At 37.0% G+C, this 15680-nt stretch overlaps 1 protein-coding gene across 16 annotated transcripts in view; it reads right to left on the bottom strand.

The window, feature by feature from the left end:
- Window positions 1-15680, bottom strand: part of ikzf5 (IKAROS family zinc finger 5) — a 260811-nt gene that overhangs the window by 89817 nt on the left and 155314 nt on the right. For 4 of the 16 annotated variants that reach the window (XM_073927087.1, XM_073927095.1, XM_073927089.1 and 1 more), the window contains 2 exons: window positions 10092-10247; window positions 9657-9683 (listed from right to left, as the gene is read on the bottom strand). The exons of 11 other annotated variants lie outside the window; for them this stretch is intronic. The gene's annotated coding sequence lies outside the window, so the exon portion shown is untranslated. Of the gene's footprint in view, window positions 1-9656; window positions 9864-10091; window positions 10248-15680 lie in introns of all 16 variants that reach the window. One more of the 16 variants, XM_073927098.1, reaches the window with a different exon arrangement.

The raw sequence follows: 15680 nt of genomic DNA, 5'->3' as shown, positions 1-15680 counted from the left end.
CAGAATGTTCTGATCTAGTACAAGCTCAAATCAATAACCACAGGTTTAGAGTATGCAGGTAACATGTTCCCCTGGCCTTTCTATGAAACGTAAATTCATCCCCCCCAGGACAATTGTGTTCATTACAGTATGTTGAGGTTTTCTAGGAGCAATGGCTATAAATGCAGAATGATTTAAAATTTATAGAGACAAGATACATGGTGTTAACATTTCCATGGCATCAGTGATGTGCCAGCCAATCTCTAGATCACACCCATGTTTCATCCAATGTTCATAGAATATCTTAGAGATAAATTCAAAGCAGCAAAAAACACATCATTCCATCTTAACGAAAAAGGGAAGCAACATAAGTTATTAGTTTTACATAGAATAATTTTAATTAATGCACAAGTGTTTGAAGGTTCATATATTGACCAATGATTTAAAAAAAAAGTAATTTGGAATATACATAAAAAATATGTAATACTTTAACATGGGTAACAACTTCTCAGCTTTCACTTTTAACTATGTGCTTATTGGCTCTTGACCTTAACAAAAGTGAACCGTAACTTAGTTTTATTTACAATAAAGTAGTACTACTATGAGCCTTTTGTGATAAATAAGATACAAAATTATTCTTTAAAGCGTTCCTGCCTCGTTGAGTTGCTGTTCTTAAAAAAACATGCAAAATAAAGTACAAAATGTCCATTTCTTCCTTTCATATTTTTATATTCATAAAAAAGAATATCAAACAAAAAGGTCTGATTAAAGACACAGAGAACGTTACCGGTAATTGACATCTTATATTGGTAAACGGCCATCGTTTACTTACCTATATTTTGAAGAAGTCCTATTTACACAATCTCTTAACAGTCATTTACCAGTAAAGAATGTGTGAAAGGTGCTAATAGCTTTATTTGTTGTGGACTTTCCTGTTCGTTTACATTCAGCTACATTAGCAATGCATGAAAGGCAATATTCAAAACAGCATAATAGAGGCACTGACTCATGATGAAAACGTCAAGACAAAACTCCTAAAATCAGTCATATTTCTTGTCAAAAGTTTGTAGTAATTTGAACACTGTGAAACATTTGTCCTCCGTGCCCAAATCAGGCTGTTGTAATTGTTGACAATATATCTGTTTCTTTCCCAGCATCTGTTGCCTGTGTGAGGGGAAAAACATTAGCATGGAAAGCTCAGGCAAATTACTCCCCTCCCCAAAGAACGCCCAGATGGTTATTTTTTTAATGGCATCATTATGCACTAAATTAAAAAGTGGTGTAAATGGATCTGTAAAATTTAAATGACTTGGAAAAAAGTCACATCTCTCCAGTCAGGACCGCAGCCACTACTGTGCTAAATGGGGTCTGAGTCACAAGGAGAGAGTTAATCATACACGTATGAAATAGTCATGAAGAAACGGGGCATACAGTTGGGTGGCAGTCCATAAGCGGTTATATTTAATACACCAGCTGTTCTCTGGAACCGAATAGTTTGTTTTTAAACAAGCCGTCAAGTGATGCAATAAGGCAAGAGTCTGTGCAGAAACACAAGGAGAGACCGTTCCTCACATACATTCCCAATGAAAATACAATCAATCATAAACTAAATAAGCAAAAGCAGATTCACTCAAAATAAAGAAAGAACAAGTAAACATCATTATTAGTACTGCATTAACTTCAAAAACTGCTGATCTACTGAGATTTATATGCACTTTAGGGTTTACAGGGAATAGAAAATATTCAGTGAGCTGCAGTTCTGTGAGCGCAAATGCCTTGTTGATGCCAGAGGTCAAAAGAGAATGACCAGACTGGTTTGAGCTGATAGAAAGGCAACAGTAACTCAAATAATCACTCGTTACAACCAAGGTATGCAGAAGAGCATCTCTGAATGCACAAAACATCGAACCTTAAGGCGGATTGGCTACAGCAACAGAAGACCACATCGGATGCCACTCCTGTCAGCAAACAGGAAACTGAGGCTACGATTGGCACAGGCTCACCAAAATTGGACATTAGAAGATTGGAAAAGCGTTGCCTGGTCTGATGAGTCTCGATTTTTGCTGCGACATTCGGTTGGTAGAATCAGAATTTGGCATCAACAACATGAAAGCATGGATCCATCCTTCTTGTAATAACACTTCAGGCTGGTGGTGGTGGTGGAATGGTGTGGGGGATATTCTCTTGGCACACTTTGGGCCCATTGGTCCCAATTGTGCATGTGTCATCGCCACAGCCTACCCAAGTATTGTTGCTGACCATGTCCATCCCTTTATGACCACAGTGTACCCATCTCCTGATGGCTACTTCCCGTAGGATAAAGCACCATGTCATAAAGCAAGAATCATCTCAGACTGGTTTCGTAAACATGACAATGAGTTCACTGTACTCAAATGGCCTCCACAGTCACCAGAGGTCAACCCAATAGAGCACCTTTGGGATGTTGTAGAAAAGGAGATTTGCATCATGGATGTGCAGCCGACAATTCTGCAGCAACTGCATGATGCTATCATGTCGATATAGGCCAAAATCTCTGAGGAATGTTTACAGTATCTTGTTGAATCTATGCATTGAAGGATTAATTCAGTTCTGAAGGCAAAAGGGAGTCCAATCTGGTACTAGTATGGTGTACCTAATAAAGTGGCCAGTGAGTGTATAACTTGTGTATATATAAATGTGTGTGTGTGTATTTATATATGTACAGTATGTATATCCATGTATGTATGTATGTACAATATTATTTACATATTTATTTGTAGACTTGGATTAACATTTTTTTACTTATTTACATGTTCAATCAGTTAAACTAGTCATAAATTTATTGACAATGCTCAAAATGTTCATTTTCAGTGCAGCTTCAAAAAAACCAATAAACCTCAATAAATCTACAAATGAAACGCTGCGTCAATTTTGCTTTACTGGCAACATTATACAGCACTGGCCTGTTCAATCATGACACAAGAAATCCGATGTTGAGAGAGTGATCCTGCTATAGAGAAATATGAGTGTTCTGGACATCAGGGGGTCATCGAGGTCATGACCCTGACTGAGACCTTGTGGCCCCTCGTCTGGACATGAACATACATAGAGGACAATAACCTTTGACCCCTCCCAGGTTCACAGCTTCCTCCTGAACGTGAAATTGATTCGAGATCAGTTGCACGCAGTGGGATGTGCTGTTTACAACAACATGTCATTGCAAGAGCATGAGACACTCGAAAAAAGCCTTGTCGCAATAATTTCTTCTGTATAATTCAGCGATAATACAAAGTAGAGGTTTCCAATGGTGTTGTACGAAGAACGTCACACTCTGTTCCATGAAGTTTTTACCTAAACTGCTCAAAAATCAGTCGAGTTTGGTTTGCTTTTTTAATCCCATCCAGGCAACAGGCACAAAGTGTTCAGCTGGAGAGGGTGAGTTGCTCTTAGTTCATAGAGAGGTAAAGAGAGAGAGAGAGATTGACGCTTGGACAGATCATGAGAGAGAATGAGCACCACTGCTATGACCTGCTAATTAAAATAAAAGCCAGCAAAACGCCATTTTTCAAAACAAGCTCTCGTAAAACCATTTAAAGTGACTTATGCCAAACGCAGCGAGCAGCTACTGTAATTGAACAACTCTTTCGCCGTAATTACATCCTCTCTTCTCCATTTCATGGAGATATGAGAATGGTAGTAACATTTTCTGGCCTTTTCTTCCCCTAATTCATTGTATATTTCATACACAATGGTAATTCAAAGTGCTTTACATAAACAAGAATAAAAAAAACAAGAAAATAAAAATGATTTTAAAAATTAGAAATGATTATAACAGATAAAAATTATTTGATTCAAATGTATTAAAACAGGTTATAAAAAAATTAAAAAGGAAAGAAAAACAAAATAGTGTGATCTGTGGGACGTAGCACAGTGCTTATTCAGTAAAGGCACAGTAAAACAGATGAGTTTTAAGCCTTGATTTGAATGTGTTGGAGCACATCTGATCATTTCATGCTTTTATGACTTCGAGGCTGGATTACTGTAATGCTCTATTTGCTGGCTGCCCAGCATCCTCTATTAACAAACTTCAATTAGTACAAAATGCAGCAGCCAGAGTTCTGACCAGGTCTAGAAAATATGATCATATAACCCCAATTTTATCCTCCTTACACTGGCTGCCTGTTAAATTTCGTATTGAATTTAAAATATTACTTCTCACCTATAAAGCTCTAAATAATCTAGCTCCTGTTTATCTAACCAACCTTCTGTCTCGCTACGAACCAACTCGCTCCTTAAGATCTCAAAATTCAGGGCTTCTGGTAGTACCTAGAATAGCAAAATCAAGTCAAGGAGGTCGAGCCTTCTCTTTCATGGCTCCTACACTCTGGAATAGCCTTCCTGGTAATGTCCGAGGCTCAGACACACTCTCCCAGTTCAAAACTAGATTAAAGACCTATCTGTTTAGTAAAGCATACACTCAATGCATCACCTAGCGGGTTCCACACTGGCTTCTGCATCTTGCTTATATACACTATGAACAGCAGCTACGCTAATTATTCTCTTTATTCTCTATTTTCACCTGGGGATACTCATCCCGAGGTCCTCAGATTAGGCGGAGTCACTGATTGGATCCAAGACCAGCGACGTGATGATCCCAAGGATTCCATATCCGGGACCAGGCCATATCCTGAGCTGCTGCTGCGCTGATGGTCGTGGGGAGTGGAGAACATGTGTCTGATTCCAGCGACGCTCCAGGGACAGACGAGTCTTCATTGAGGCCATCTTCCAGCATAAACCACGGCGAATGAAGTTCTGCACAAGACTTTTGGCCAGCGGAGAAATTAAAATGGTCGTGCCCAACTGAGTCTGGTTCTCTCAAGGTTTTTTTTCTTCACTCCCATCAGGTGAAGTTTTTTTCCCCTCTCCGCTGTCGCCACTGCCTCACATGGTTCAGGATTGGTAGAGCTACGCATCGATGAATTTGCTCTTCAGTGTTTGAACTCTCAGTAATGATTAAATCACACTGAACTGAGCTAAACTGAAATGAACTGAACTTAAACACTAAAACCTGAACCACACTGTTCCAGTTACTATGACCATTTATGTGAAGCTGCTTTGACACAATCTACATTGTAAAAGCGCTATACAAATAAAGCTGAATTGAATTGAATTGAATTCTGGAAGCTGATTCCAGCATGGTGGGAAGAGTAGGCAGATTTACCGTGTTTTGACTGAACTCTAATTTACTTGATCATAATACTCTGAGTGATCTATTAGGTTTGTATTAAGGGAGCATATCTGTAACGTATCGAGGTCTTCTGAGTTTAACTGGGAGCCAGTGTAAATACCCGAGGACAGGTGAGATGTGCTCTGATTTTCTGGTTCTGGTGAGAATCCTTGGCAGCGGCGTTCTGTATAAGCTGCAACTGTTATTTTGGGTAGGCCAGCGAAGAGTCTATTACAGTAATCCACCCTGCTGGTGATAAAAGCCTGAACAAGTTTCTCGAACTTAAGGGATAGTTCTCTAATTAAAGGGATAGTTCACCCAAAAATCATTTACTCATCGTGTTTGTTGTGCTAAACCCAAAAGAAGATTTTAAAGAATGCTTGAATGTTCAACATTCTTCAAAATATCTTCTTTTGTGTTTACTAGAAAAGTTAGAACACCCTTGTGGGTGAGTTAATGGTGAGTAAATGTTCATCTTCAGGTGAACTATCCCTTTAATGTTTTTTTTTTTCTACAGAAACATCTCCAGTTTCTGCTATGGATGTGTGGATCTGTCGTAATATTTATGTGAATCTTTTAAAGCCCCCACCACACGCTTACTGCTACCTTTGTCCGGATGATACGGCTGCCTCTGCAAATCCGCCCTGCTTTATTTGCTTTGACAATAGCCTTATTAGTCGTTTTTGGCCACACAGATAAATGCGACACATTTATTTCAAAGGGAGATTTAATAGCACCTCTTAGTTTTGGGCTGTCTCTGAGAGGGATAAAGTAAATCACAATGCTCCTCTTACACTTCCATTTTCTTCATTTTACAGATGGTCAATTTTTAAATTATTTGCTCCTATCTGTCTCTCTCTCTCTCTCGCACGCGCCTTTTTTTTTCTTTCATCTCTCCGCTCTTGAAAAATTGTCAGAGCCTTTTTCCTTAATAGTGCTGGATCGAGCCTAGGCCGCCCAGGCATCGCAAGAGGTTAGAGGAAAAAAAACAGATGAAAAGCACGTAAGGTGGGGAAAATATTACTTTGTGTGTGATTTCTCCCTCTCTCCCTGCCCATTCTCCTCCTAATTGCCGGTGATTATTTTAATAGAGAAAAGGGTGGCTGGTATTACTGAGTGATTATGTGGAATGGACAGGGAAGGCCCTCAAGATATGGCCAGATAATGCAGGGAATGAGAGGGAGGGCAAGGCTGTGACACTCTCAAAGCCTAGATAAGCCCCCGCAAAAGCCACATGTCCCAACCACCTTCTCTCTTTCTCTCCCCGGCGCAATCTCTCTCACTCTCCTTCAAAAGAACAGACGTTATCTGATGCATTCAGGGGCCTGTTAGCTCTAATGGGCATGAACGCTTGTGGTTATGGAAGGGCATTCAGCAGGCCTGTCTTTGATTAGGCTCAGTGTAAGATTACAATCACAGGACAAGACATGACACACCTCAAAAAAAAAGGGAGGACCTCTGATGATACCAACACACACAATTATATCATGGTGAATAACAGGCCAAGAAATGATACGCCATCATCCAGTAACCACAGTCTGACACAACAGGGATTATTTTGCTCAATGCTGCCAAAAATGGTTTTATGGAATTGAAGATATGCTGCAGGAAAACATTGGTGCCGCGCGCTTCGTATTGCTAGAACAACAAGGGCTGGTATATATGCAAATGAGCGCATGAAGGGATTTTCTGCGTAGAGCTTATGTAAAGGAGCTTTTGAGTAAATAGAAGGGACTTGATTCTGAACTTTCCTTTAAATCCCATATTAATCATAGTATCATAGTGTCTTACATGGGTCTATCCATTGTTCTTCATTTAGTGTTTTCAGTCTTCAACTTATATTTCCATTTTTTGATTATTGTGATATTGTTTATCAGACTGCATTAAAATTAGATCTTGCTCCTTTTAATACAGCACGTAACACACTTTGTTCTGGGTTGTTCTTTTTAAGCACATCCTTGTATAATGTATGATCTACTGCAGTTGCCATCTTTGCACACAAGATGACATATTCACTGGCTTCAATTTTTATTTAAATGTATTTATTAAAAGTATCCTTATTATTTACAACAATATTTAGCTTTTTTTTTTTTTTTTTAGCAGGACATTCTGTTCAGACTTTTTCTTGTTCCTCGTTTTAAAAAAATCTATTGGTAAAAGCTTTTGTTTAGGGTCTGATAGACTGGAATAATTTACCTGCGAACGTTCGATCCATTGCATCTTTTAAGGCAGGGGTGTCCAAACTCTGTCCTGGAGGGCCAGTGTCCTGCATAGATTAGCTCCAACTTCCTTCAACACATCTCCCTGGAAGTTTCTAGTATACAGTAGAAAGTGCTTGATTAACTGGTTCAGGTGTTTTTAATTGGGGTCGGAACTAAAATATGCAGGACACTGGCTCTCTAGAACCGAGTTTGGACACCCCTGATCTAAGGTGTTTATACAAACTTTGGTGTCATATTTTACTTTGGACTGCACTTGTTTTTCCTGGGGATGTTATTATTTATGTGGTGATTTAATACACTGATCTGTATCTTTTTTGTACTATGCATATGTATGTATGTATATTACTTCCACTTTTGTTTTTTTTTTGTTTTTTGATGTTGTGCATTTTATGTTATGTTTTTGTCTTCTGGTGTTATTATTATGTGATTGTGATTAATTGTAGGACCCCCTTGAAAATGCTATGGAACATCTCCAGGGGGTTTATCCTAATGAATAAATATCCAATTGGTGAAACAAAAAAAGAGGAACATTTGAACATTACTGCGTGAATTGCAGGTATTTCCAGATAAGATATTTTATGTCCAAATGAAGATTCATTTAAAGATATTTCTTCTCATGGAGTAAAATCTGATTTGCATTCATACTTAATAGGGCTGTGCGATTTGGGGAACATATCTAATTGCGATTTTTTTTTGACAGATATTGTGATTTCGATTTGATTTGTGATTTAATTTTGTTGATAAGCTTCAGCTCAATAATCTGTATCATAGCCTCTTACTGCTAAAATGCAGTGAGTGTTCGTTAAAAAAAGGAACTGAAAAGATATTAACTTAAATTTATTTTTTTTTGAATATTCAGAAATGAAACAATTTTTCTCTAGAGCAAACAGTAAACACAAATAAAATGACCGTACCTTTCTGTAAACAAGTTGAACTCAAATTAGGGAGATAGTGTAGTTTATTATGCAAACAAATATAATAATTATAAAAATATAGTACACTCAGCAAACTAACATGGCTTAAACAACTCTGAACTTGTACTCTGCTGTTGCTTGCAACTCGATTGAGTGTCACTGGCAATTCTTTCAGTTTTCAAAATTTTTTAGCAAGACACTCATCACTCAATTGTGCTCCATCAATTGGCTAGATAGACTATCACACACAGACAGCAGTCGCACATTTGGGCAGTGGAAATTAAATAATACAAATATATTTCATCTCGCAGCCTCTTGCAATAAGCTAATTTTAACGTTTCTGATTAAGTGCACAGCCTCAATATCTAAACTATTTAACTATTTTTTGGAATCTTAGGATTGCTATAGAGTTTTCTAAAAAGGTTTTCTATTTTAATTAATGGAATTTAATACAAAGAATTTTAAACACCAGTTTTATCCTTCAGCAAAATTTTAATATGGTGTTTTTATTGTTTAGTTGTATATTTGTTTTTTAATTATTGCATATTATATTAAGTATAATTTTTTGTGCATGCAGTTTAGCTCCAACTTCCTTCAACACACCTCCCTAGAAGTTTCTAGTATACCTAGAAAGAGCTTGATTACCTGGTTCAGGTGTTTTTAATTGGGGTCGGAACTAAAATATGCACACTTTCCCCTCCAGAACCAAGTTTGAACACCTCTGATTTAAGGTGTTTATGCAAACTTTGCTGTCATATTTTATTTTGGACTGTACTTGTTTTTCCTAAGAAAATTTCAATTTTACGATATTTGTTAATTATTGCTTATTAAATGACGTAGAATTTTTTTTATGCATGCAGGCATCCCTGATTATTAAAAAAAAAGAATTAAAGTTTTTGTAACATTTTAAATATCTTTAGTATGAACCCTAATTATTGGAGTGCACCATTTCTGAATGGAATTATTTTAATTATTTTAATTATTAAATGAATGGCTGAATTGGAACCGTGGTGTATGTTTGATAATGCTCTTCAACTATTTCAACTGGCTTTACTATTTTTTTTATCTCACTTGTAGTGAAGGCCTGGGTCTCTTCGTCTAAGCGAGAAAGCAGAGAATAAAATGGCCTGTCAAAGCCACACACACACACACACACACACACACACACACACACACACACACACACACACTGGATCTCACAATGTGCATTTTAAGTGTGTTCACTACAAATGAATCAAAGCGAAATCACAAAGAACAGGGAGACCTATACCTGTCAGTCACATTAATCACGCCGTAAACACTCTCACACACACCAAGGCCTCGGGCACATTGTACCTGGTGCTTTGGAGACTCCAGCGAAGACTGAGGTGTGTTTCCACAAACAAAATCAGCGCAGAGTGTCCAGAGGGGTCCGAGCATCAGCACGTCATCCATTATAAAAGCACACAAATACATTAATACAGCAAACAAGACCAACAAACAACATCATTCACCCTCTGGACACCGCCAAGGCTGTGCTGCGAGAGTGATGGTTTTCTGCGACTGCAACCACCGAGGAAATATGAAGACATAAAAACAACATTTTAGAAAGTTGTACATTTTGTCATCAGTCTCCACTGTCCCAAACACACTCCCCAGCAAACCCCCTCGCGGTGTGTCCGGGGAACTCCAAATTACCACATTCATTACATTCCTCTCTCCGCAAAAATCCAACTGCAAACAACAAAGGATTGAATACCATGACAGGTAGGCAAAGGCAGGTAAACTCACCTGGCATCAACAGGGATTATTTTTCATTTCATCCGATTTTTATCCTTTCCATCCTGAATTCTTGGCAGGTAATGTGATGCCACAGCGGGCGGGGGTGAATGAGCTCTCTGGAAGCGGCCCGGGTCTGACGATGTTTCGACGGCTGCCAGGGAATTTCTGAATGAAGGCAACATCCAGACAGACTCATATCTGCTGCCAGACAACACAAGCCTCGCATTTCACCTCTATTGTGTTTCAGACGTTTTTAAGGATCGCAAACGGCTCAGAAACAAATTGAGACAAAGCACCGTAAATTTAGAGGGACGTGAATGTGTAAGCGTAGCCAACATAATTTAAGTTGTTCACTTGGAAGTCACACAGACTGGGAATTTTTTTTAAGGTTTGATACGTTGACAAGTTCAACATGTTATTAAAGGGGCTTTATGGCGAATTTAGAACCCCTTGTTATTGGCGACACTAGTGGCTGATTAGTGAACTGCAGACTGCAACTTGTTGCGCTTACTTGCACTCCTGCACATGTTGCAGAGGTATGATTCAGGGCTGTTTTACTCTTATGGTAAAATTCTGTACTTGGAAATATTTCATAATTAGCAGTGATATTCTGTTAGCAATGGCACTGTCGCCAGCAAGAAGGTCCTGGCTGGGCCAGTTGGCGTTTTTGTGTAAAGTTTGCATGTTCTCCCCATGTTCGGCTGGAAGGGCAGCCGCTGCGTAAAACATATGCTACCCTAATAGTTGGCGGTTTATTACTTTGTGGCAACCTCTGATAAATAAGGCACTAAGCAGAAAGAAAATAAATTAATTATTGATACTATTAGCAAACACCCTGACTGCTTAGAAAGACGTTTGGATTAAAATGTAAATATGTGCTACATGCTTTTCTCTGAACAACAAAATACAATCAAAGCACAAAGGACAGAGGTAAGAGAGCAGCAGCAAAGTAATGTATGGATATGTTTGCATTAGCTGTGCTGTTAACCAGAATTACAGTATTTCATTAAATGTCTTTTAAATTTGATGATAGTTTGGTTATTACGCATATTTGAGATTATACAATGCATACAACACATTTGGCTACCAGCAGTGGTGAATAAAGTACTCAAATCAAGCATTTTTTTCATACAAGTTGGGAAGGAACACATTAATTTGTGTTACTTTGCCATCTTTTTTAGTTTGCCTTTTTTTTTTTTTTTACAATTTACTAAACAAACAACAACAAAAAAAAGAATGGAACCTAAAAATTGACCATTAGTACACTGTGAAATCTGGTACACTGTAAGGTAACTCAAACCATTTGAGCAAACCAATTGGAACAAACCATTTAAGTTCAAAAACTAATTCAAATGAGTACTGTGAACTTTATCTATTTGAGTAAACGAAGCAATTTGAGCACAGTAAAACTCAATAAATAAAGAGAACTCAAACCAACTGAGTACTGTAAGACCCAATAAGTTAAGGGAACTCAAACCATTTGAGGAAACCAATTGCCACAAATCATGAGTAAAAAAAATCTATATGAGTTATGAGAACTTACTCCATTTAAATTGAATTAATAATGTATTTAATTAACTCATTAGCTTCAACACTGATTTTAAAACTCTTTTCCAATGAGTAGAATTAACTTTGGTAAATTTTGAGTTAACTACACTCATTAAATTTGATAAAATTGACTGCTGGGTTTTATAATGCAACAATTTCACCTCATCTGAAAATCAATTAAGTGAATCATCTACTGAGACTTGTCTAACGGGATTGGAATCTTTTTTAATCAGTCAGTTGTTAAGCAAAGAAAACAAGTAATTGGATCTGTACATAAATTAAATGTAATTGTTTAGTGAGACTTGTGAACTGACCGAACAGGTTAAATTAAGATTTAGCTTGTCACAAAGCTGACATTGCTATCACACCTCTGAGTGAATAACAATTTTTTCAGTTCACAATAACTGTAATTTTTTTGTTATTATGTAAAAGTAAAAGCTTGCTAAAAAATCTGATTTCACTTCAAGTGTCACAGAACAAAGTGGGGATATATATATATATACACACACATACTGTAAAAAATGGCTGTGATTCCAACAGTAAAAAACTGCAAAAAAATGCTACAGTACAAATCCGTAACCCGGTTAATGGTATGTTTCCTTAATATATACAGTGAATAACCGCAAATTGACTTTGCCAGAATTCCCTGCATCGCACTTAATTTCTTATGCATTTTGTTGACATTAATATGGATCTTTTTAGTTATTTCCCCATCAGTTTTGTACATTAGAGATTTATGTAACATCTAATGTTGATAACCATTGTTTATTTCATGACTTTAATTTTATGCGTGTTACCATACTGGTGTTTAGTAGCTGTGTGAATAACACTGAGCACCTTCTATATGCTGATACTCTATTCTGCTTGTGGGAAAAGCTGATTGTGATGAGCATTGGCTCATTATGTAACTTCCTCATCACCAGCTGCATGTGGGTGTGCTAACGTGCCTAACTGTGTAACAAAAGATGTGTAGATGTGTTGGTCATACAAAATACAGACATATTACCTCTATAAATTGATTAAATGCGGTAGTTTACCGTAAAAATGAGAAATTACTTTTACGGTTTGTACCGTGTTTTTAACAGTAAAGTACTGGCAACCACAGCCGCCGTTTTTTTACCGTAAATTTTACGGATATATATCTCATAGGTCTCAAACTCAATTCCTGGGGGGCTGCAGTTTTGCACAGTTTTGCTCCAACCCTAATTAAACACAGCTGATCCAAATAATCAAGGTGTTCAAAAGAGCCATGAACACCTTTATTATTTGATTAGCTGTGTTTGATCAGGGTTGGAGCAAAAGCTGTGCCCTCCAGGAATTGAGTTTGAGACCCATGTATAAACTGATGTTAAAAGCCATTTAAAGTCTTTGCCTTTACAGACAAATTTGGAAGCTCTGTACAGGGGAAGGACTTGCTATTTAAGTTCATTACTGTTGCCATATTGGAAACAAAAAAAGGATAACAATTCGATGACTCCTTTTAAAACCCTCTTTTTGTATTCAAAGATGATGCTAACAAAACGTATTCCATCTCTTACTAACTTACGACTAGATCAGGTGTCCATGATGACCCTGCGGGGGTGCTTTCTACAGTAATGGATGTGTGTGGGGTCAAAAGCAACAGTGTGTTATACTCAGTGTAACACAAAAAGTTCCTCACATCACCTGAGAGTGAGGACAAGGCCCCGGAGCGCTCCTACACCCCCTGTTCTCAACCCGCCCAGGGCTCTTATTACCGTGGGGACGACATGCTGCCCTCTCACCGGCCACTTTCTCCAGTGTCGGAATGCGGGATGCCATTGTAAACGGTGCGCTCCGGCATTCTGACAGACGAGCGAGGGGTTCCGCTCTGCCATGGCAGAGGCACACATGCCTTTGTTTGGCTTCCCGCCCTCACCTTTTGCCCCATCGTACTGAGAAAGACAGAAAAGAGAGAGTGGGGAGGGGAGGAAAAGAGCAAGATTATCTTATCAGAGTTCCCACAAGGTCTGAGAGGTCTCTGGTTACCAGCCTGCAGTGTCTTTCTGCAGGCCCCACAGAACACCTGTGAAACGCACCAACACACACACAACTGATTTTTTTTTTGCAAGAGCTCAGAGTGAATTTGAAGGGGGAAAAGGCACGATTGCATAACAGATTAATGGAGTGACAGATCCAACATTCTTTAGATCCACAGGTAGATGTTTGACACAAGTATCATCTGTGTTTGAAAGATTGCCAGCCATTCATGTCAAACTCCCTCTTGTCATCCTTTTAAAAAAAACATGTCATTTTTTTATTTTACAACCTTCAACAGGTGATGCAAGCAACAAAACCGTACGCCGGTTGTATGATGTTTCACAGATGAGGTCATGAGATTCTTGCCTGCTTTTTTAGCCCCACCCATGTTGACCTCATATAGAACATCATTCATTGTTTAAGCCCAATACATCCAAAATCTCTTTAAATATTTGGAGATCAATACAAATTGTGATATAAATGTCAATCACCACAACAATTTTACTTTTTAAACAATAAAAACATGGAAAAATTACTAACAATATGAGAAAAATCAAGCATTTAGCAGGAATCAAACATCAGAAATGGCATAATTGCCTTCGGTGTCAAAATGATTGAGACGGCCAATCAAATCAAAGGCGGAGGTTTGTTGTCCACAAACTTAAGTTCAAGCACAACACTTTGGTTTGTATATTTGGTAGAACCCAAATATTTAATATTTGACAACATACAGTATAATACATATTAAATATCAAAAGAGCATGTAGACAATTAAAGGCTCAATGTTACTAATTATTAATAAACATTTAAAAGGTTAACTAATCACTTAAAATAAATGAATACTTGTCTACCAGTTAAGTCTTTAGTCGATGACATGCAGTCCTATTTTGTCTGTTTTATGACAGAAATGTACAAAACCAACAGTGACATCCAGTATGTTGCGGTTTTGAACTGAATATAATGAATGAGTTATTTTAAACATTATTCATGATTTATGTTATTCACATTTTATTTGCATTTTAAATTACAAAAATTATAATATTATTACTGTGAGTGTATTCATGATTATTATAATGAATTACAGTAATATAATTAGAAATAAAATCAGTCAATATAAAACATTTTTAGTAGGCATTTTAACAGTAAGTGTATCCATGATTGCGATATTGAATTACAGTAATAAACAGTGCTCAGCATATACAAGTACACACCTCACAAATTGATCTTTTAAATGAGTATTTTTAATAAGAAGCTATACCATATTATATCTGTGGATATACAGTAGATTAGTCAGTACTAAAACCAAATCTGGAGCTTATCTAATAAAATAAATTATGATAATGGTCCAAAAATTATTATTATTTTTCAATTTCTAAATATGTTTGGTGACCAAAATATTATTTTAATAAATATTTCTGTTTATAAATAGAAATAAATCTTTTTTTTTAATGCACCAAAATGCATTGCCTATATTCACTGAGAACTGCATAAAAATCTTCATTTTCAAAATGGGCTGTACTAAATTATGCATAGATAGGTAAGTAGGTAGTCACAATCTGAGCATGCTGCTATTGCAAATTTTCCACTGCATTATTTTGATTTGATTTGTTCCAGTAAAAAAAATCTAACATATTTTTTGGTGAATACGTGAAACTTCATGTGGACAACTAGAAGAGTAGAAAATGGTAAAACTATTTGTGCTACTAATAGAACTGTAAAAAAAATTGCAAACACTTTTAACTAGTTAATCTTATTTAATGAAATATTGCTTCTGTTTTTTTTTTTTTGTTTTTTTTTTGCTTCAAATTTGAAGCAATTTTTAAAATATTATTATATTAGCTGATTTTTTGTTCATAATTCCAGTCAGTATTAGCCATTATGAATGTTGACTGGATTGGGGAAAAAAGTCTGAAAAATAATTCAATCTTTCATTTAGGGTTTTTAAAAGTATATGTCTGCTGACCTAATATAATACATCATCTTGACTAAACCAAAGCAATATTATTAGATCCACATAGAAATTCTTGCCTCCCTAATATTTTTAACATTTTT

The sequence above is a fragment of the Danio rerio genome, chromosome 17 (genome assembly GCF_049306965.1).
Source record: "Danio rerio strain Tuebingen ecotype United States chromosome 17, GRCz12tu, whole genome shotgun sequence".
NCBI classification, from domain to species: domain Eukaryota; kingdom Metazoa; phylum Chordata; class Actinopteri; order Cypriniformes; family Danionidae; genus Danio; species Danio rerio.
The sequence above is the reverse complement of the archived record's forward strand: the minus strand, read 5'-3'. Positions and strand labels throughout refer to the sequence as shown.